The sequence below is a fragment of the Eucyclogobius newberryi genome, unplaced genomic scaffold (assembly GCF_026437365.1).
Source record: "Eucyclogobius newberryi isolate DKJ021-1_F unplaced genomic scaffold, fEucNew1.0.hap1 SCAF_7, whole genome shotgun sequence".
Taxonomy (NCBI): Eukaryota; Metazoa; Chordata; class Actinopteri; order Gobiiformes; family Gobiidae; genus Eucyclogobius; species Eucyclogobius newberryi.
The window spans coordinates 37,557,998-37,579,394 of NW_027316389.1; the positions used below are offsets into that span (position 1 = coordinate 37,557,998).

Genomic DNA, 21,397 nt, shown 5'->3' on the forward strand with positions numbered 1-21,397 from the left:
TTATGCATTTCTTTTCTTGTTTTTATGGCAGTAAATTCGGGAAAATCAGAAATGCAGTGAGGAAAAGAACTGTTCAAACAACCAGCAGTTTTGCAAGTTTCCAGCTTAGAAATTATGGAAGGGACTGAAATTTTCACTGTGCGAGACAGAATTTCTGAAAGATGGCCACGGTGTGCAGCGTGAGCTAAACCGCTCCCACTCATTTATGCTCCTTTAACAAAAAGGAAAGCTGGAACAAAATATCTAGAAAATAGAGACTACACGGTGCTCGGAAAAACAAGAAGTGCCGTTCCATCAGGTCGTAGGTCGGTTGCTGATTGGGTCTTGGAGGTTTCCCATGTACCTTTATGGCTACTAAGAAACAGTCCCATCAAGTCCAAACCTACCCTTTCACCCGGGCCTAGAATTTCCGTAGCCTTCCTGAATCCAGAGGGCTTGGCATTGTTGCCCTTATAATTGTTGGCAGACCTTACAGTTCTTAGTCTGTTCCCAAACATCCTTGCAAACATTGGGCCACCACGCCACTTCTAGAATCCGCAAGAGAGTTTTGAGTTGCCCAAAGTGGCCCCCTACTGGATTCTCATGAAAATAACGTAAGAACTCCGGAACTAGAGACTGCGGTACGACAAGTTATGTTTTTCACCATTACCTTGTCCAGACACTTTGCGGTACAGCACCCCCTAATGGCCGACAAAGCTAATCCGTTTAGATCCTCGGGCAGTCTTTGATCCGTCCCTTTGAAGCTCCAAGATTTCCTGATCGTTCCTCTGCGCCTGCTCAATCTCAGCAATAGTTGCCGGAAGGTCCACACCACTGCTGGTTGTGACTGCAAAGCAGGGAGTAGGTTTAGTGGAGGGAACATCCAAGGAAGATGCCTCCGCCCAACAGGGTAGCGAGGATCCTGATTGTACAGCAAAATATAAGGTCACTGGCGACTGGACCTTTTCCCACGGCCTTGTCCGAGCGGAAGAAAGAAGGAACGGGTAGAAATTGTAGCGTGCTCCTGTTTTCAGGCCGTAATTCCGTCGACAAGTTCAAAATGACCCCGGCTTCGGAGAGAAAGTCCAGCCCGATGATGACAGGAAATGCCAGATGCCGATCTTCCATGACATAAGCTTCTACATTCCATCTCTGACCATGCCAGTCCATTGAGATCTCGTGCTTCCCCAAAGCAGAATGCGCTGTTCCATCAGCCATGATAAATCTTTGTTCCTCGGTGGGAAATAAAGTCTCTTTGTCTCCAAAGGCTTTCCCGTATGAGAGTGAATGTACTTCCAGTATCCACTACAGTAGTACCCTGGAGCCCCCGGACAGCCATGGGTACCAGAAGATCAGGTTTAGAGTTTCCATTCCCCTGCTGTTGAACAATGGAGATTCCAGCCGTTGACTTGTAAGCAAGTTTTTTTTCGGGCGGTCTGCGCTCACATTTCTCCCCGCTGGCATGAACCTTCTGCCAATATTCCTTGGCTCCCGTGAAATCTTTTTCGACCATTGTTCCGACCTTCACTAGCTCCGCCACATTTGTAACAGTCCCACGGAGACAACCCGCAAACTTGGGGTTGATGTTATTCAGAATGCTTCGGACCATCTCCTCCTCCTGCATCAACATAAGCCATGAAAGAATTTTTAAACGACATCCAGGCCCGGACCTGGGACTTGGCAGCCTTCCACCAGCTCAGAGCAGGACCCTTTAACACTGAGGAGAGTGTTCCTATGAGTTCATGATTGAAGAGGGGTCGTATCTCTAAAAAGTTCTCGCACTGTTCAATAAAATTTAGGATGTCTGCAGTCTCACTGCTGGAACCAAATTTAGGGAATTCAAGGCGCACAGGAGGAGTGGAGTAGTAGGGAGATGCACCAGCCAGACTGTAGGTAGGAGACTCACGCCCTACAGGACTAGCATCAGTAGGCACTGCCACCGTCCGACTACTTATAGGAGTACTAGTAGGCCTCAGCTTGCTAATCTACTTTTTCCACTGGTCATCCCATCGCAAAAGACAATTTACTACTCCCCTTTCCAGCTTTGCTAGCTCTGACACAATCTTCTGCTCTAGCTTGGCCAAACAGGCATCAACAGACTGTCTAAAACTCTCTTCTCTGTTAAGCGAACTGCTCACGGAATCTCTAAACTGTTGTTCAAGTTTCCCCAGCCGCTCCTGCACTGCATCAACAGAGTTTGTCAATTTATTAAAAAGACCTTGAGTAACTGGCTCGTCTGGGCCCCCAGTGTCCTGTTCCCCCTGTTCCTGTGTGTCAACTACATCAACGTGGGGCTCCTCTTCCTCAACCTCTGGATTAACGTTTACCCCCGGAGCAGGATTTGCCTCATCCTGGTAAACTGTTTCATCGCCTGAGTCTTGGGCTTCTTCTAAATACAAAGACCCTCTTTTGGGTTACGTCTAGTAACAAAAGGACCAGCTGTAAAATTTAGCTCAACCTCAACGGGCGCTAATACACCTCCATTCTGAGGGACCGGCTCACTCATTACACTGGCTGTTTCCATGTTACCAAAAAACCCAAACAGATGCACATCAAACAATAGTAAATTAAATCATCCCCATACTAGCCACCATATGTAACACTCCCTAAGGAAAATTACTAATCAAAATTAAATATATCGGGTTAAGATGATTTAAATTTACTTTGCCGCTGCGATGTGCTTTTAAAAACAGAAAATTAAAGAGACACAGCTTTACATAACAAATTATATTGGGACACTTCAAATTATAACAAAATATTATTCCAACAAGTCTTTAGTCTGTGCCCTTGGCGCAGGTGCTCCCAGCGTCCATAATTTGCCCCAAAGTTCCTGAAGTCAAAAGGTCAAAAATTATATCCACTCCGTTAGGTATTCCAAACAAAAAACAGTTTATTAGATCCCACAAAAAAGGTAAAAGGCCGAATGCCACGCGCCGCGGAGCGTGCAGCGGTGCGCGTGTCCGAGCAGAGCAAACAACAAAAACGCTCTCACCGGTCTGCGGCGCTGGGTCCAGTTTGTCCAATGAGCTAGGCAAAGAAGCACCACTCCAAACCCCGGGTCATAATCCTTTATACGTTTGGCCTGGTGTCCGCACTAGTCGTCCGACTCGCAGCAGCCTGGCCGTGTCCAAAAAAGAGCGTGTGTCCTCCACGAGGAGAGGAGACGAGAGGTGGATTGAGGAGCCCGCAAGTGTGCACGCACCTGCGCCTAAGTACCTCCAGCCCCGCCCCCGCATCAGCTGAAAACAATCAGCTGAGCTGAAGTAAAAAACAACTACATGACATTAACAGTGGACCCATAACAACAAGGAATACATATACAATCATATGTTGCATGTGCTACACCTTTTTGGATCAGCTGATGCCCCGCCTGTGTAGAGGATTTTCCCCAAATATGATCAGGCTATCAAAAGTTATTCAAATTTTTATTCCAAGTGTTACGGTCTCTGTGCGGCAGAGACTTAAATATGCTGTCACAAATGGGAAAAACCTCTGGGCAAAATCTCTGAAATGTTCACATTTACGCTTCACACTTAAACAAATTCTTCCTCAAAATCGGTGTACGTCCTCTAGACAAGTGGGGCATTTAATGTTATTCAAATTTTTGGGATTTTACGGTCTCTGTGCGGCGGAGTCGCAAACTTTTCCCAGAATGTTGACTATTTGGTCTTCAGAGTTTTTCTAAATGACATGACATTTTGCACACAATTCTCATTTGCCATCCCGATCATAAAAGTACGGGAGCCAAAGTCATATTTTGTACAGCGTAGCAGTAGCGATGACAGAAACACCCCATGTTATCCCTATGGGAAAACCGCAAAATCTCTAAAATTAACACATTTTTACGCTTGAAACTTTAACGAACTCCTCCATGGGCGATTTCCCAATCAAGCTCATATTTGGGGAAAATCATCTACACAAGCGGGGCATCAAAAGTTATTCAAATTTTTATTCCAAGTGCTACGGTCTCTGTGCGGCGGAGCCGCCAATATACTGTCACAAATGGGAAAAACGCTAAATCCTTGAAATTTTCCCAGTTATGCTCCACACTTTAATGAACTTCTCCTAGGGCGATTTCCCAATCAAGCTCATATTTGGGGGAAAGCGGGGCATCAAAAGTTATACATTTTTTTATTCCAAGTGTCACGGTCTCTGTATGGCGGAGCCGCAAATTTGACCGACAATTGTGTTCATTTGCACTGGTTAAGCACAACATTGGCCATGTACAATGTGTCACTGCCTTAGTTCTTAGATAACACACACAATGAGGGCAAGTTAGCGCCATCTCTGTAAAATGCAGAGAGCAGAGTCCGAAGGCCACGAAGGCCGGCGGGGCCCGTGAAGGCCGACGGGGCCCGCGAAGGCCGTTGGGTGCCGCTTGCGGCTTTAATTCTTCTATCCCAAGACCAACCCCCCTATTTTTCACCCATTGACGTAAAGTCACAAAAATTTGCACACCTCTAAAAATTGTGCCTCTCTACATCCTTTTCTATCATTTAAAAAAATTGGCGCGTCAGCGCCCCCAAATGGCCAAAAAAAAATCTGATTGTAGAATCATGAAATTTGGTGCAGAGATAGATGGTGACAAGAGAAGTAAAAAATATTATTATGGCAACGCCTTCCGCCCAACCAAATGTTGGCCATATTGGATCAAATTTTGCTAAGCATGTCTTGGGAGTTTTTCCAAATGTCGTACTTTTACAAACTCCTCCCTGGGCGTTGGCCCTAAAATGCTGAAATTTGCTTAAAATGGTGCTGAGGGGTGGGACATCAAAAGTGATTCAATTGATGTCATGGTCTCTGTGTAGCAAAGCCGAAAACTGTAGCTAGAATTTTAGAAATGTCCCAAATTTTAAATTTGCCGCCGTTTGCGCAGATAAAGTCCGAATTGCGTCAAATTAGAATCAGTTGTTAAACTCTTTGCCCTAAACCTACTTGAAGTTAAATTAATTAATTTGGCGGGACAGTGTCCCCTACAGAGTGAAATTCAATTGTATATCGAGGGTAAAATGTTTAGTTTTGCAAAATTTTACGAAATTTGGCACAAAACTCATTTTTGGCATCCCAATCAAAAAAGTCAATGAGACCCATGTCATATTTGTTACGGCTTTTCCGTAGCGATGACAGAAACCTCCCATGTTATTCCAATGGGGGAAAATTGCCAGATCTCTCAAATGTGAACATGCGTTTTTTCTATTAAGAGTGTTTTTTTTAAAGCTTCCTATAAGTTATCTTTTCTCCTACTTCTGTATCTACTTGCATTGCAACACAAAATTTCCTCATTGTGTGGACAAATAAAGGCTATCTTATCTTATCTTATCTTAATTTCAGACTCCTCCATAATTTTCAAGTGGGAGAACTTGCAAAATTACAGGGTGTTCAAATACTACACAAACATGAACAACCTTTACAATGGAAACATTTAGCTTTGCCTGTGAAAATGTACCTGTGAGTGACGCTGATCTGATGGAAGTATTTAGACACAGTTGGAGATTGTGTGTTCTCCCTGTGTCTGGGTATACATATAGCTATTCCTCTATTCTACTGCTTTGTCTGGGACAGAGTCTAAAGGCTTTTCACGGATTGGTTTCCATGTTTACTCTAGCTTTAGCCATGCGGGTTAGGATTAGGGTTAGTTACGTGGCAGGGGCGACACCTTGATCAGGATGTTGGTTCACCCAGGGCGAGGCTCGTCCATTGCACAAACAGGACGCCTCCGTGAATTCACCAAATGTGGGAATATCAACTGCATAATTTCTGGTAGTGGAGGACTGCGTTCGCGCTCTCCCCTCATTTTGTTTGTGAATTCTGTTCATTGACAATGGCAATAAACCTTTTCTGCTTTCTTATTTCTGATTTCTGTGTCTGCGCCACTCACGTGAAATTACAAAATGTCTTACTGTGAATTGTTGAGCTCAGCCTTGTGATTAAAAGTGATTTGAAAGTCAGATATATTTTAGATTTGGCTGGCTTTGGGTCCAGACAGAGCTCATTTAATGTGGCTTAATACTGTTAGGTATTGAGAACGTTGTGCTACGATACCTCTATACCATGATCCTTCTCCCCCTGAGGTGTTTCAGGACAGATTCATTGTATGTATTGTATTGTCTCACCCATGTGAGGAAAGGTGATCCTGCCCGCCCTCTCCTCTTCATGTAGGAAATTGACACATCCTGTGAATGGTAAATAGAGCCGTATAGGTGTGGACCGTTTAGCGTAAGATTATGGTTCTCATAATTCAACAGCAGGGTGTGTAAAGCACACAAAACATGTTTTCAGCCAGGTTTTTAACAACCAGAGGCCTTATTTATAATTATTATTAAGAGTGCCTTAAATTGTACTTTAACGCGTGCAAACCGCAACGTAAAAATTATAGCGCAAAAGATAATATTCATAACAACCTGCGCAGCACACCTGCACGCACTTCTTTTTTCCTAAATCCCAACCCACCTTACTTCTGCACTACACCAATTTCTCATATGTTTCCATCATGAACCCGCCCTGAGCCCACCCTAATATAACATATATGGATATGGAAATCACCAAAGTAACATATTTAGCATATTCATAAGGCTGAGACGTGGCGTTACAGACAGACAAGAAAATGAGGAAGAGGAGGAAACTCCCCAAGATGGAGGTGGAAACACTAATCGGTGAGATGGAGGCCCGCAAAGTAGAATTTAAACAGAAACATTCACAAGGCGCTGCTCATCTGCTCATCTGAGGGCCGCGGCAGCGCATACTGTAGCGGGGTACTAAAAAAAATACACAAAAACTCTGGGACCACGTGCAATTTGATGGTCAATGGAAACAAGACTTCTTTCATCTATCAGTATCCGTCATAAATTAAGATACGTTTGTTATCTTAAGTTCGGGAGCAGGACCACACCCCTTCCTGCGGCTACACTTTAAGCATTCAGACCGCATCCACCTGTATTCATGATTTTCGTGCACATGCTCCATAGCGGCGGAAGCCCTTGCTCGAATACACACTCTTTCCTTACCTTTCTATGGATCAGCTCGACCTCGTTCCCTCCGATGCATCGGCCCGACCCAGGCCTCACCTTTCCCAGCACAGGAGAGCCATACAGGGCCATCCTCCACTGGAAACTCACTGAACCGGTCCCATCATTCAGCTGTTCTCACAAGCGCAGCTCTCGCTTACGGCCAGGCTCCCGTCAGCAGACCGGCGTCCCGCCTCGAATCACCTCTGCTAGTCCGGTATTGAGATCGCCCTGCGCTCCGGTTTTCCCAGCGCTCATCCCGCGGCCTCGCTCCTTAAGCGCCCTCCGCACGCGCTCGTCATTCTTCTCTACATTGACCGTCCAGGTGGACGGCGGCAGGTCTCAAGAAGAAGGGCATTCGGTTTCACGGCGCCGTCAATAAATCACGTTGTTTAAACTTCTCTTTGGCTAGCACATTTCGCTGTTCACTATCGTTCCACTCGGAAGTGCCCTCTGCCCCGCCCACTTTTGCAGAGCTGTCAACTTATCAAGGAGGCTATCCGTGAGGTTTTACAAAATTATGAGTGAGATTCACCACCCCAAAAAAACTATGTTTATCTGCTTTCTCTGTGAAGATACAAGGGTCCAGTCCACTCCGTTTTAAATAATTACTTATACCTGCCCGCACCATTAAACTTGCTGTCCCGCTGTCGGGGACGGCTGATAACTCGCGCGCTGAAACACTGCTTGTGATTGTTATAACCTAGTTTCATGTCAGCAGTTAGCTCTATGGTGGCCTGTTGGAAGCGTTCAGATTTCCTGACGATAGTGACAGTGCTTGACGCGATTGGGAAGGGCTTTTTTTTTTTAAAATGTGCCGATTTTAAATTTATTTTGAAATGTATTTTTTAGCGTGAGAAAAGACTATCAGTGCGTGAGAGCCTGAGGCAGGTCATAAATGCGTGAGTGTCACGCTAAATGCGTGAGTTGACAGGTCTACTTTTGCGGGCTGCAGTGGCTCCTGCAGGTACTTACCTCCACGTTGTCTCCTTCCTCCACGTTGTCTCATTTCTCCCGCACCGAGCTGCCCATCACTCCTCGTAAGCCTTGGAAGCCTCTCTTCTAGTTGCCAGACTTGATCACCTCTTTCAAGTAATTCATTCACTTATTTGCTTGCCCCTCCAGCTTCCAATCATTGTCCTAAAAGAAGCTGGAATCTCTTGAAAGAAAAAAATTAAATAAATATTGTAGCTGACGCTATTTGTCAGTATTTTCAAACACCTTTATTTTCACGGGAGTTTTTATTTCATTATTATTTTATTTCTCGCCAAGTTGGTTCAGGCATCATTGTAGTTGTTTGTTATTTATTTGTTTATTTATTTAATTTGATATTTACCGGTGTAAGTCATCATGTGACCACGGGCGTAGCCCCGGAAGTATAAATAGAGACTGGGAGAGGGATAGAGGAAGAGAAGCCGTGAAACAGAACGGTAAAAGACAAGACTGGCTAGAGAAAGAAAAAGACAAGCGTCTGCCAGAAAACCACTTAACTACCAATGGTCACATGGTGGCGAACACGTTTTCACGGTGTCATGGTGTCAAATCTACAATTAAACCTGACTGGACACAAACATCAGTATGGAGCGTAATGTCCTTTTTTTAGACCAAGAAAACCACGGTAGTTACAAATATCATGTATATAGTATAAAATAATTATACAAAATATTTGAAAAAACAAACAAAAAAACACAACTCTTAACCTGCCTTCTTTCTCTCCCCTCCTCCTCTCCTTTCTCTCTCCAGTCCCTCCCCCCTTCATTTCTTTCCACCCCGTCTTACCCTCACTCTCATTCATTTCTCTCCCCTCTCCTTGATCACCAGTTTGCTAGATATTTCATCCTCTGACACTGCGTCGACAGGTTCCAGCTTTTTATCCTCTGGCTCTGCGTCGCCAGGTCCCACCGTTTTAGCCTCTAGCATTGCGACGCCAGGTTCCAGCGTTTTATCCTCTGGCTATGCGTTGCCAGGTTCCAGCGTTTTATCCCCTGGCACTGCATCGCCAGGTTCCAGCGCTTATCCCCTGGTACTGCGTTGCCACGTTCCGGCATTTTGGCCTCGGGCATTGCGTCGCCAGCTTCCAGTTTTTTTTCCCCGGGTACCGCGTTGCAAGGTTTCACCCTATGTTCCACTTCCCTTCAAGCCGCGGGCTTCCAGGTTTGCCCACCAAGCAGTTTTGCCAGGATCCACTCCAGCCTCCTCATCCACTCCAGCTGCGGTCAGGTTCAGCCACTCAGGGGCTAAGCCTTTAGCGCGAGTTGCTCGGGGTGAGGATGAAATATCTGCCCTTTCGCTTGTGTCAGGAGGTCCCTACACAGGGGAAGGGCCCAAGTGCGCCCCTGCAGTAACGGTTTCACCTCCGCCAGCCACGGCATGGATGGCCAGTGCGGGGCGATCAGTATTAGAGACAGGCAATGTTCCCTCACGATGTGAAGGGTGGGGGGAATCAACGCGAGTGGGGGAAAAGCATAGAGCGGTACCCGGGCCACTCGTGGGAGAGTGCGTCTACTCCCAGTGGTGCATGCTGATCGTGCAGGGAGAAGAACAAAGGACAGCGAGAGTTCTCTGCCGATGCAAACAGATCCACTGCTGCGTGACCAAACCTAATCCAAATCTGGTCCACTACACAAGGGTTCAGGTGCCACTTCCCGTACAAGGGATTTCCCCAGGAGAGCAGATCTGCACCCACATTCTGTACGCCAGGTACATGTGTCGCTCTCAAAGAAAGAAGATGCACACTGCTCCATAACAGAAGTTTGCGAGAGAGTGCAAGCAGGCGATGGGAGCGTAGTCCCCCTTGCCGATTTATGTGAGCCACCGTGGATGTATTGTCTCACCAGCACATGGTGCCCCTTGAGGAACGGGAGAAAACGTTTCACTGAAAGAACCACTGCCATAAGCTCCAGGTAGTTTATATGTGCGTGACGAAGGCAAGGGCTCCAAACGCCGTTCACGGGTCTGCCCTCGAACACACCGCCCCAGCCTGAGAGGCAGGCATCTGTTTCCCGGAGTGAAACAGTTCAAAGTGCCTGTGAACGTGCACACTCTCTCCGGAGAGAGGCGGGCCATGTAACTGACAGAGTCCAGGGTCAGACCCAGAAAAGCGATGCTTTGACTGGGCTGTAAGACACTCACCACAAATCCTAAGTCCCGCAGGTGAGTACAATCTGTGTGTGAGCGACAGCCTCCTGCTGTGACCGTGCCAGCAGGAGCCAATCATCCAGATAAGTGGCCAGTGCTCTCTGAGCGGGGGCCAGCGCCACCTCGCCGCATTTGACAAACACTCTCGGACTCAAAGAGAGGCTGAAAGGGAGCACCGTATGCTCGTACCTTGGAACAGAAACTTTAAATATTTTCTGTGAGGCGGCTATATTGGGATATGAAAATACGCATCTTTCAGATCGATTGACGTGAACCAGTTGCCCAGACGGATCAAGCGAATCAGAGCTGAGTGCGTGAGCATTCGAAACTTGTATCTCCTGAGATATGAATTCAATGCTCTCAGCTCCCCCCTTCTTTGTGACGGAAGAAAATACCTGGAATAGAAGCTCCGCTTCTGATCCGATGGTACTTTTTTTTTTCTTTTCTTTTTTTATACTTCCGGCGCCGGTGAAAGCTGGCTGCTGCGTTACAACGTCCTCCTCTTTTTCCGAACTTTTCCTAACTTTCTATTTCCTTTTCATTTTATTTTTTGTAAATATTTTACATACATCCACTTGCCGGATGTGTACAAACCGACACGCGCTGGACACGCGTTGATTTGGACTTATTCGGCTGGATTATTGTGTTTTTTCTTCTAGTCGCGGCCATGTGTGTGGGACCCGCGCCCCCCCTCCCCCTCCCCCGGCGTGTCTATTCAATGGAGCCTCGCTCGCGCTGCGCGGCGCCGGAGCTGTGTCTCTTTTTCACGGGAGTAAGCACACCATCCCGGGAGAGATTTTGAGAAAGACACGGAGGGGCAGGCGCACTGGTGCCAAACTACGGGAGAAGAAGAGCTGCTTCAGAGCTGCTTCCGCGGTACCGAAGGTCGTCATGGGAAACCTGCGGTCCCTTCAAAATAATACAGCAGAGCTGGCTAGTCTTATAAGATACGAACGGGATTCACTAGCAAGGACCACGCCACAACAATGAAATACGAAAGAATGTTTATTGATAAGTCATGATGGGTCGATGAGAGATCGATGAGAGCTCGATGAGATGAGAAAGAGCTCGATGAGATGAGAGAGAGATATTGAGAGAGCGAGAGAGAGAGATATCGAGAGAGAGAGATATCGAGAGAGCGAGAGAGAGAGAGATATCGAGAGAGAGAGAGAGCGATAGAGCGATATCGAGAGAGAGAGTGCGATAGAGCGAGAGCGAGAGATCGATGAGATGAGAGAGAGAGATCGATGAGATGGCTGGGTAGAGACTCAGGATGGGGGCTCTGTCTCGGGTAATCAGCCCAGCCGTTTCAGAACCCCCCCTCCATGGATGGTTATGTGTTAAGGTGACGATGATAGAGACATGGGGTGGGAGGGTGGGGTCGAGAGAGCAGAGACGACAAGAGATGCTGGGATTGGCCTTTGCATATATAGACCTTCTGGGTAATAAGAGGCATGGTTAAAGAGCGGAGGTGTGGTTGCTGGGGAGGTAAGAGGTTGAGGCGTGGTCCTGCTCCCGAATCTAAGTTAGCGATTACATCTCCAACTACACTTCACTAGCAAGGACCACGCCACAACAATGAAATACGAAAGAATGTTTATTGATAAGTCATGATGGGTCGATGAGAGATCGATGAGAGCTCGATGAGATGAGAGAGAGCTCGATGAGATGAGAGAAAGATATCGAGAGAGCGAGAGAGAGATATCGAGAGAGAGATATCGAGAGAGCGAGAGAGAGAGAGATATCGAGAGAGAGAGAGAGAGATATCGAGAGAGAGAGAGAGCGATAGAGCGAGAGCGAGAGATCGATGAGATGAGAGAGAGAGATCGATGAGATGGCTGGGTAGAGACTCAGGATGGGGGCTCTGTCTCGGGTAATCAGCCCAGCCGATTCAGAACCCCCAAAATGATTTAAATGAAGGAAGTTGATCTGGATCTTGACGTAAGTCTGGCTGAAAATAATGTTACGAGTGGCACGGGGGAAGAGGAGCTGGATAGCCAAGCACTCTTGAAGAGTAGCTGGATGAAATCGAAAGCAGTCCGTCCGTTACTGAGACGAGGGTTAATTCTGGTACATTTGAATAGTGTTTTAGCGTTTGTGGTCGTCGACGGAAGCAGATGGAGAATAAGATGCAAGAGTGATAGGATTGAACGGACAGTCGATAGAACTGGATTTATGGTGGAGTCTCCTTGCTCCCGAGTGGAGAGCGAAATGTTTGCATGGATTTAGGAGTTGACGAGCTGCGGGTAGCAAAGAAGTCAATATGAGCGATGAATGAGGGAACTTAATTGAGATGAATGAGATTGAGAATGAGAGGAATGAAAGATATGAGGGTAGTAGTATTGAGGAGTAGGAATTGAAGCGATCGTAGAGCGTCGGATTTGGGACGGTGAATCGAGAGTAGGAGTTGGTCAATTACGGTGACTTGAGTATGAGCAATGCAGGAGACGGATTGATAGAGGGGAATAGATTGAGTATTATGAGTTGCGCATAGTAAGATATCCCTTATTGATCTACTAGAGAGATGTTGAATAAGCCTTCCGACTGATCAAACCCCCAAAATGTCCAGAACGATAGTGGAGTATAATTCTGGCATAATGTGAATGCCTGGTAGAGGAGACTAAGCGCCTGAGGACCGTGTAGTACGCACTGCAGCTGGAATGGGTTGGAAGGGGCCGGAGCGCTCCGAGCGGTCTCCAATGCGCCAACCGATGCGCGGTGGATAAGGTGCATGTTGAGAGATGTTTCTTCTGAAAAGGAGGAGGGAATGTGAGATGAATGAGCATCCCGGTGCCCGGTGACTGTTCCGGAGAGAGACTGCTTCCCGGTGCCCGATGAGACCCTGGTGAGGACGCAGAAAAGCTTGAGTGGGATGTGGGATGAATGGGGAAGGGGTCGAATGGTTTGGATGAATGGGGAAGGGGAGGGGGGGGAATAGAGCGGGATGAGTGATTAAGGGAGGGATGAATGAAGAGTCGAAAGATCGAGTGGAGAACGGACTCTGTGCGAGCATAGGGTCGAAGGAGAGACTGTTGAGAACCAGAGGGGCGTATCCCGGTGGCTCTGTGGTAGACGTCCCTGTGCCCGGTGGCTCAGAGAGAGGCTCTGGGAAATGAATACATGGATTGGGGCGAGCATGAGGACGCTGCAGCTGAGGAGGAGGATGGAGGAGCAGCTGCAGCAGAAGAACATTCAGGGAGTGTGGAGGAGCCTGGAAACCATTTCAGGCTTCAAAACCGATTTAAACACTCAGTTCTTGAAGTTTGAACAGTCACCCACCCCTCCCCCTGCACAGCTGCATGCCCTCTCTTCCACAGCCGGACAATGGCCCACCCCCGTTCCCCTTCACACCTCTGCTCAGGACCATCATCTCCCCACTTCACCTGGACTCACCCATCGCCTCAGCACACAGTCCCCCTGCCAACCACTGACTGTCTCAGCAGCACAGGTGAGGAGAGAGCTGAAGAGGATTAAAGTGAGGAAGGCAGCAGGACCTGACGGCATCAGCCCCAGGCTCCTTAAGTCCTGCAGATGAACTGTGTGGAGTTATGGAGCATGTCTTCAACATGAGCCTGAAGCTGAGGGTGGTACCACAGGTCTGGAAGACCTCCTGCCTGGTACTTGTGCCCAAGACACCGCGCGCCAAAGACCTCAACAGCTTCAGGCCGGTGGCTCTCACGTCCCACCTGATGAAGACACTGGAGCGGCTGGTCCTGGACCACCTCCGCTCCACCGTGAGCCCAGCCATGGACCCGTTGCAGTTCGCATACCGGCCTGGCATCGGAGTGGAGGACGCCATCATCTCCCTGCTGCACCGCTCTCTCTCCCCTGGAGAAGCCTGGCAGTTCTGTGAGGATCCTGTTCTTTGATCTCTCCAGCGCCTTCAACACCATCCAGCCACTGCTCCTGAGGGACAAGCTGGAGACGGTGTATGACCTGGCAGAGTGGATCCTGGACTACCTCACAGACCGGCCCCAGTTTGTGAGAGCCCGGGACTGTGTGTCTGACACTCGGACCTGTGCAGTGTGGGGGTGCCCCAGGGCACTGTCCTCGCGCCCTTCCTCTTCATCCTCTACAATGCAGACCTCAGACACGACACGGACAGCTGTGTCTTACAGAAGTTCTCTGACGACTCTGCCATCATCGGACTCATCACGGACGACGATGATGTGAAGTACAGAGGACTGGAGCAGGACTTTGTGGACTGGTGTCAGCGGAACCACCTCCTCATCAACGCGGGGAAGACAAAGGAGATGGTGGTGGATTTCCGCAGACACCACTCCACTTCCCCCTCACCAGTGAACATCCAGGGAAGGGACATTGAGAGAGTGGACTCATACAAGTACCTGGGTGTTCATCTGAACTACAAACTGGACTGGACTCATAACACAGACGCACTGTACAGGAAGAGCCAGAGTCGGCTCTACCTCCTGAGGAGACTCAGGTCTTTTTGAGTGACAGGGCCACTCCTGAAGACCTTCTATGACTCTGTGGTGGCATCAGCCCTCCTGTACGGTGTGGCCTGCTGGAGCAGCAGCATCACAGAGAGGGAGAGGAAGAAGCTGGACAAAGTCATCAAGAAGTCCAGCTCCGTCCTGGGCTGTGCTCTGGACTCGGTGCAGGAGGTGGGGGACAGAAGGGTCCTGGCTAAATTCACATCTATGCTGGACCATGAGTCTCACCCCCTCTGCAGGACACTCTGTCCGCTCTGGAGAGCAGCTTCAGTGAGAGACTGATCCACCCTCGCTGTGTGAAGGAGAGATTTTGCAGGTCTTTCCTTCCTGCTGCTGTCAGACTCTACAACAAACACTGCTAGCCCTGAACATGTGCAATACTGATTTAACCATGTGCGATACTGTCATATTCATGTGCAATACTGAATTAACCATGTGCAATACTGTCATATTCATGTGCAACTACTGTCGTACTCACAAGCAATTAAGGCCATATTCATGTGCATACAACTGATAAGAGTATTATATTTTGTTTTTTATTCTGTTTACTTACTTACTATTAGTATTACCTAGTCTTGTGCTAGCTATTTTTACTTTTTTATTTTATTCTATTATCATTATTATCTTATTTTTATCTTTTTATTTTTATTTATCTGTTTTATCTTTTTCCCCCTCCATTCCCTATTAAGATGGGAGAGGAGTTTTTGTTAATAAGAGTGTTTTGTTTTTTTCATAAGAGTTTATAATCTATGATCTATAGTCTATTAAACTTCCTATAATCTGTCCTTTCCTCCTGTATCTACTGTGTTGTAACAACGAAATTTCCCCTTGTGTGGACATTAAAAGATTATCTTATCTTATCTTATCTTACTATCTGTATCGCCTTTTTTCCAGCAGAGCAGAAATAGCGTGGACAGCCGAGTAGTTCTCTCACATGTCAATCATTCCCTGCGTGCTGCTGCACACCTGCAGCCTCGTTCCCAGGATAGCAGCACATTCCCCTGGCTGCGCATGTGTGGTTGATATGCCGGTGTGTGTTTAGCAAAGCAAGCAGCTAGTTTCTTCAGTGTAGCTCCATGCTTAGGAGAAGAGACAAAAAATTTGCTGAGACGAGAGATGCAATGCGATCCGTCGTTCTAATAAACAAACGCACGTGTAGCAGCGGAGCTGTTGCTTGCTCACGCCCAAGGTTTGATTGAGGGCGGCCTCTTGGCATTTTGCCTGATTATTTATCAAGTTTATTGCACATCAGTTTTTATTCACCGTTTGAGGTCTCGGGATTTTTATTTTACAATCCCATTATATCAACACAGAGACAGGAAAAAAAGCTTTCAATAACTTTACTCCTGTGGAACAAGACACAGAGACTTTTCAAATGAAATAATTTTCTGCCTTTTAATGAATTTAAAGCGCTGGTCAAGGACGAACCGCAGATGCACTTGTTTTATATAATTTTATCTCATTGTATGTATAAATGTGTTCCTATGTATTGGTTATTTTTATTCAATATTTTATTTGTGTTTTAGTATCCTGTGTTTGTTTGATTGTTTGTTGTTTATTCTGTGTTGTGTTTTAACAGGGACCCATGCAAAAGAGAACTTTTCTCATTAGGTTTTCTTTGTATAAATAAATAAAATGAAAAACAGTCTGCAGTGCCTTATTCATTTCAGTCCAATATCCCGAACAACTGGACAGTCCCAGAACACATGATAGTGTTTTGCCTCCTGCTGCCACACCCTCTGCAACAGTCTGAACGTCCCCGTGAATGTGCACTTTGACATGGTGTTATAAAGAAACATGACACATTTTTCCAACTAAATTCCCCCCAAATATGTGATTTTGTGGTTCATATATTACATATATTTTCCCATTCTTCATCGATCAAATTAAAGTGACCCTTTCTTTCCCATTTATTCTTAATATATGAGTGGCTGCCTGAATCATCAATACATTTATATAATTTTGATATTACTCCTGTTGAGTGTTCTGATTTATAAGCTTTAACAAATAATTTAATCAGAGTGTTATGGAGGCAGTTGCTTTGTTTAATTTCTTGGTTATATTAAGTCCTTATTTGCAAGTGCCTATAAAAGTTTCTTCAAGCCAAAGGATTTTTTCAACATATTAAAAGTTTTCTTGTGATTCTCCTTTAAAATCTAATGAAAAACATTTATACCTTTTGTTATTCAGATTTAAAATCTTGGGGGGACCAGGCACAGCCCTGCCTGACCCCCCTTTCCAGGGTCAGGGGATCTGTCAGGTGGGCATTAATTTTAATTCTTGATTTTGGAGCCACACTATTTTTTACAACTAAGTAATCTACTTGAAAGCTAACAGAATAAAAAATCTTCTCAGCATCCAAACTTATGATCACAGCTTTGTTTTATTCGCCTCATTATGTGTAAAGATTGTCTTATGTTTTCTTGTATTAGTCGTTTGTTAATAAATCCTGTCCGATCATTTTGAATTAAGTTTGGGAGTATTTGTTTCATTCTTTTGGACAGAATTGAGGAGTCAATACGATAGTCCACATTTAGAATAGAAATGGGTCTATAAGAGGCACACAACCCAATCGGTCTGTCTTTAGGTAATTAGAGGGTAGAAATGGCTTGTTTCCAACTCGGAGGGATCTGAGTTTTTTTAAGTGCTCAGTTAAATGTTGTTGAAAGCAAAGGGATAAGTGTGTATAAGCTTGAAATATGTGAAGATCCTGTTTGACTTGGCACGCCAACACAAGCCTTCCATCATCTTCATTGACAAGAGACTGTGTGTTGTGTTTGACCAGAGAGCTGTGTAACAAGAGCAGTTATGCAAGAATAATTTCAACATGATTAATACAATGGCATCTGAAAAATTACAAATATGATATTTTATTTCATTTATTGTAAAATTGTTTGTTGTTACTTGTTTAACAAAACAAGAGAGCATACAAAAGGAACGCACCTGACATCAAAATAAAGGCACAAAAACTCCAAAATAATCAGTTTTAAAAATGCACTCCATATTCCGTATGTCAGTTATAATGCTGGTCCAGTCCCTGATTGTCAGCGCAGTTTGAATCATCCATTTTTTCTGCTCCAAAGGTATTCATTGATTGTGTCCATGGCAGGAGTTTTGAGGCCCAAGTTCATGGTTCTGAAATCCAGTGTGATGACGATGTTATATATTGTCTGTAAAATGTTTTTGATCTAAATCCAAAACTTCTGAGCAGGACAGTCCTAACACACATGATAGTAGGTTGCCTCCGGGCTGCCACAGTATGACATAGTGTTATAAAGAAACACTTTTATGTGATTTTGTGGTTTTCCACTGAGATGTACATACATTTCCCATTCTTCATCAGTCGAAATAAAATTCTCTGTCTCATTTGTTTGAATTCATTTCATAGAGTGGCTGCTCAAATTGTTGTTACATTTGCATAATTAAGATATTATTCCCCTTGAAAAATCAGATTTATAAGCGTTAAGGGCCTTCGCAGCGGACGGAGGATCGGAGAAGGACCCGGAACCCCCCTCGAGAGAAGCGGGGAGCCTGGAGGGTCATCAATTGAAGATCTGGTATGATATGAGTCGCGGTAAGTGTGTGGTCGCAGTACGATCAGGAGCGGCCGAGCGAACTGCACGGGGGTTAATATGGGACCGGCTGTGTGCTGATTGGGAGCGAGGAGGCACGTTGATTGGCGATGGGCGATGTCCTGTCCTTAGACCCTCCTTCTCGGCCAGGAAAAACTACAAAAAACCTTCATGGGAAAAAGTAGAAACCTGGAGGAGTTCCGTGATGAAGAAAGGGATCTGAACTCTCACAGACGGACAGGCCGGACTGGGTGCGATGGTTGAGATGGGGAGCAGGTGCCTTGTTGTAGATGGTGGAGTTAGGTCTTCCAGGCTGAATTTACGCAGGCTTCATTTATGCAGACGACACTCAGATCTATGTTTCACTGTCGGCAGGTGAATATGGACCAGTGGATTCTGTCACTGCATCCAACAGATCAGTTTGTGGAGGCAGAACAACTTTCTCCAGCTAAACTCAGACAAGACTGAAATAATCGTCTTTGGCACAGAAACAAAGAGAAAGTGTTAGCGGTCACCTCCAGAGTCTCGCTCTAAAACCTACAAATCAAGTTAGAAATCTGGGGTAATAATGGACTCAGACTTGAACTTTAATAGCCACATCACATCAATAACATCAGCAGCTTTTTACCATCTAAAAAACATGACCAAAATCAAAAATATAGTGTCAAAACTAGACTTAGAGAGACTTATCCATGCGTTTGTCTCCAGTAGATTAGACTACTGTAACGGCCTGCTCACTGGTCTCTCCAAACGAGCTGTAAAACAGCTGCAGTACATCCAGAACGCTGCTGCTCGGGTCCTGACCAGAACCAGGAAGTATGAGCACATTAGTCCTGTTCTCAGGTCTCTGCACTGGCGCCAGGGGAGTAGCTCACCTAGGGCACCAAATGTGCTGCGGCCGGTCCTGCCTCTGGGCACCTGCTGGTGCCCAGAGGCAGGACTAAACATGGACCGGCCTCCTGCTGGTGCCAGAGTCAGGACTAAACATGGACCGGCCTCCTGCTGGTGCCAGAGTCAGGACTAAACATGGACCGGCCTCCTGCTGGTGCCAGAGTCAGGACTAAACATGGACTGGCCTCCTGCTGGTGCCAGAGTCAGGACTAAACATGGACCGGCCTCCTGCTGGTGCCAGAGTCAGGACTAAACATGGACCGGCCTCCTGATGGTGCCAGAGTAAGGACTAAACATGGACCGGCCTCCTGCTGGTGCCAGAGTCAGGACTAAACATGGACCGGCCTCCTGCTGGTGCCAGAGTCAGGACTAAACATGGACCGGCCTCCTGCTGGTGCCAGAGTCAGGACTAAACATGGACCGGCCTCCTGCTGGTGCCAGAGTCAGGACTAAACATGGACCGGCCTCCTGCTGGTGCCAGAGTCAGGACTAAACATGGACCGGCCTCCTGCTGGTGCCAGAGTCAGGACTAAACATGGGCCGGCCTCCTGCTGGTGCCAGAGTCAGGACTAAACATGGACCGGCCTCTTGCTGGTGCCCAGAGTCAGGACTAAACATGGTGAATCTGTGTTTCAGTTTTATGCAGCTAAAATCTGGAACAGTCTTCCTGAAGATGTGAGACAGGTTCTACTCTGACAATGTTCAAATCTAAGCTAAAAACAGTTTTGTTTAGCTGTGTTATGACTGAAAGGATTTTTATTTGCACTCTTCTCTTTTGTTTGTGATTTCATTAGTTTGGACAATCAGTTGGATTGATTTAAAAGGGAGTTGGACTCCAAAACACGTTGGACGTGTAAAAGTACGTACAATCAGTTGGACTGATTTAAAAACGATTTAAAAAGGAGTTTGACTCCGTAAACACGTTACCCTTTGTGGCTAGGTGTTTTTTGTTGTTGTTTTTTTTTGATATTTTTATTGTATTTCTGTTTCTGTAATTTCTTTGTGATTTGAATGCATTTTTCCTGCTGTGTGAAGCACTTTGAATTGCCTTGTGTATGAAATGTGCTCTACAAATAAACTTGCCTTGCCTTTTTGGCATAGTTTTCTTCAACAATTTTAATATTTCTTGCATGATCACTTAGGTCTATTGTGCCTATATCTGCTTCACTGATTTTAGATCTGTCTTTATTGAGAACAAAAATGTTATCTATTCTGGATTAGATATGTGGATTTGAAAAATGAGTAAACTGGTGCTCTAGGGTTCATGTCCCTCCATATGTCAATCTATCCTAGAGTCTTCAATAAGATACAGAACTCTCTTCAATAGCTATTCAGTTTGAAGTCAATATTACAATATCCCTTCTATGTTTGCCTTTGTATGATGAATAATAGGATTTTTACAACAGAATTTAGTTAATTTTTAATGTTCAGTGTCATTCAAATGTGTGTTTTTTAAGATTTTGTGGCCCATAGGCTTTATTGGCAGGAAAGTCTAGAGTGAATTGGGGGATGAGAGAGAAGGGAGGACAGGCAGTAAATAGTAAATGTTGGGAATTGAACTCATGACACTGCGGCCGGCTGCAATTGGAGCCTGGCATATGTGCTGTACCCAGGGCCGGCCCAGCCTATAAGCGAACTAAGCAGCCGCGTATGGCCCCGAGGCGTTAAGAGGGCCCCCAATCTGGCAACCCGTCTTATGCGAAGTGCAATCGCAGCGTGCGCCACTAGTGTAGGAGCGCTGCTGGCGCGGCAGCGCACACAGCGGTAACATACAACGCACAAACCGCATTTATTTGTAATGACAATCTGGCAACCGAGACACCAAACCTGCGCTGATTGGGCAACTTCATCGTGCGCGAGCAGAACGAGAGCGGGACATAAACACAACAGAACATGGTCCTGTGTGGTCCTCATGTCATGTCCAGAGGAATATATCTCCTGGTGCCGAAAAACGAAAGAAGAAACTTCTTGACGATGTAAAGAAACTGCAAACTCAACAACACTCTCCAGGTATTGAACTTATCTTACAAAGAGACGGTTAATGCTGCTGTTTGAAACAACACGAGTCTGTCACGTTCGCTCAGGCTGGAGGAGACGAGAGCTCTGCCCCGCGCACAATAATATGTCTGAATGAAAGATAATAAGTTTAACATTGACACCAGCCCGGTAGTGTCAGCTGCAGGTGAGGCCGGTGAGGTGGCGTCTATGGCCCGGTCACGAAGAGGCGGAGATCCGGTCTGGACGAGCGCCGTCTCGTCCAGAACCTCTGACGTGAAACTTTGGAGTGAACAGTGTGCGGCCCTGTCCTGTCCCGGGCCCCTGTCCTGGGCCCCTCTCCCTGGCCCCTGTGCAGCCTCAG

The 21,397-nt window shown here is 46.3% G+C and overlaps 1 long non-coding RNA gene and 1 other non-coding gene across 2 annotated transcripts in view; both read left to right on the forward strand.

The window, feature by feature from the left end:
- LOC140349469 (uncharacterized) overlaps nucleotides 1–21,397 on the forward strand; it is a 254,457-nt gene that overhangs the window by 196,712 nt on the left and 36,348 nt on the right. The window lies entirely within an intron of this gene.
- Nucleotides 5,612–5,771, forward strand: LOC140349664 (U1 spliceosomal RNA). Its single transcript, XR_011924586.1, has one exon. It is a non-coding gene; the product is annotated as a U1 spliceosomal RNA (small nuclear RNA).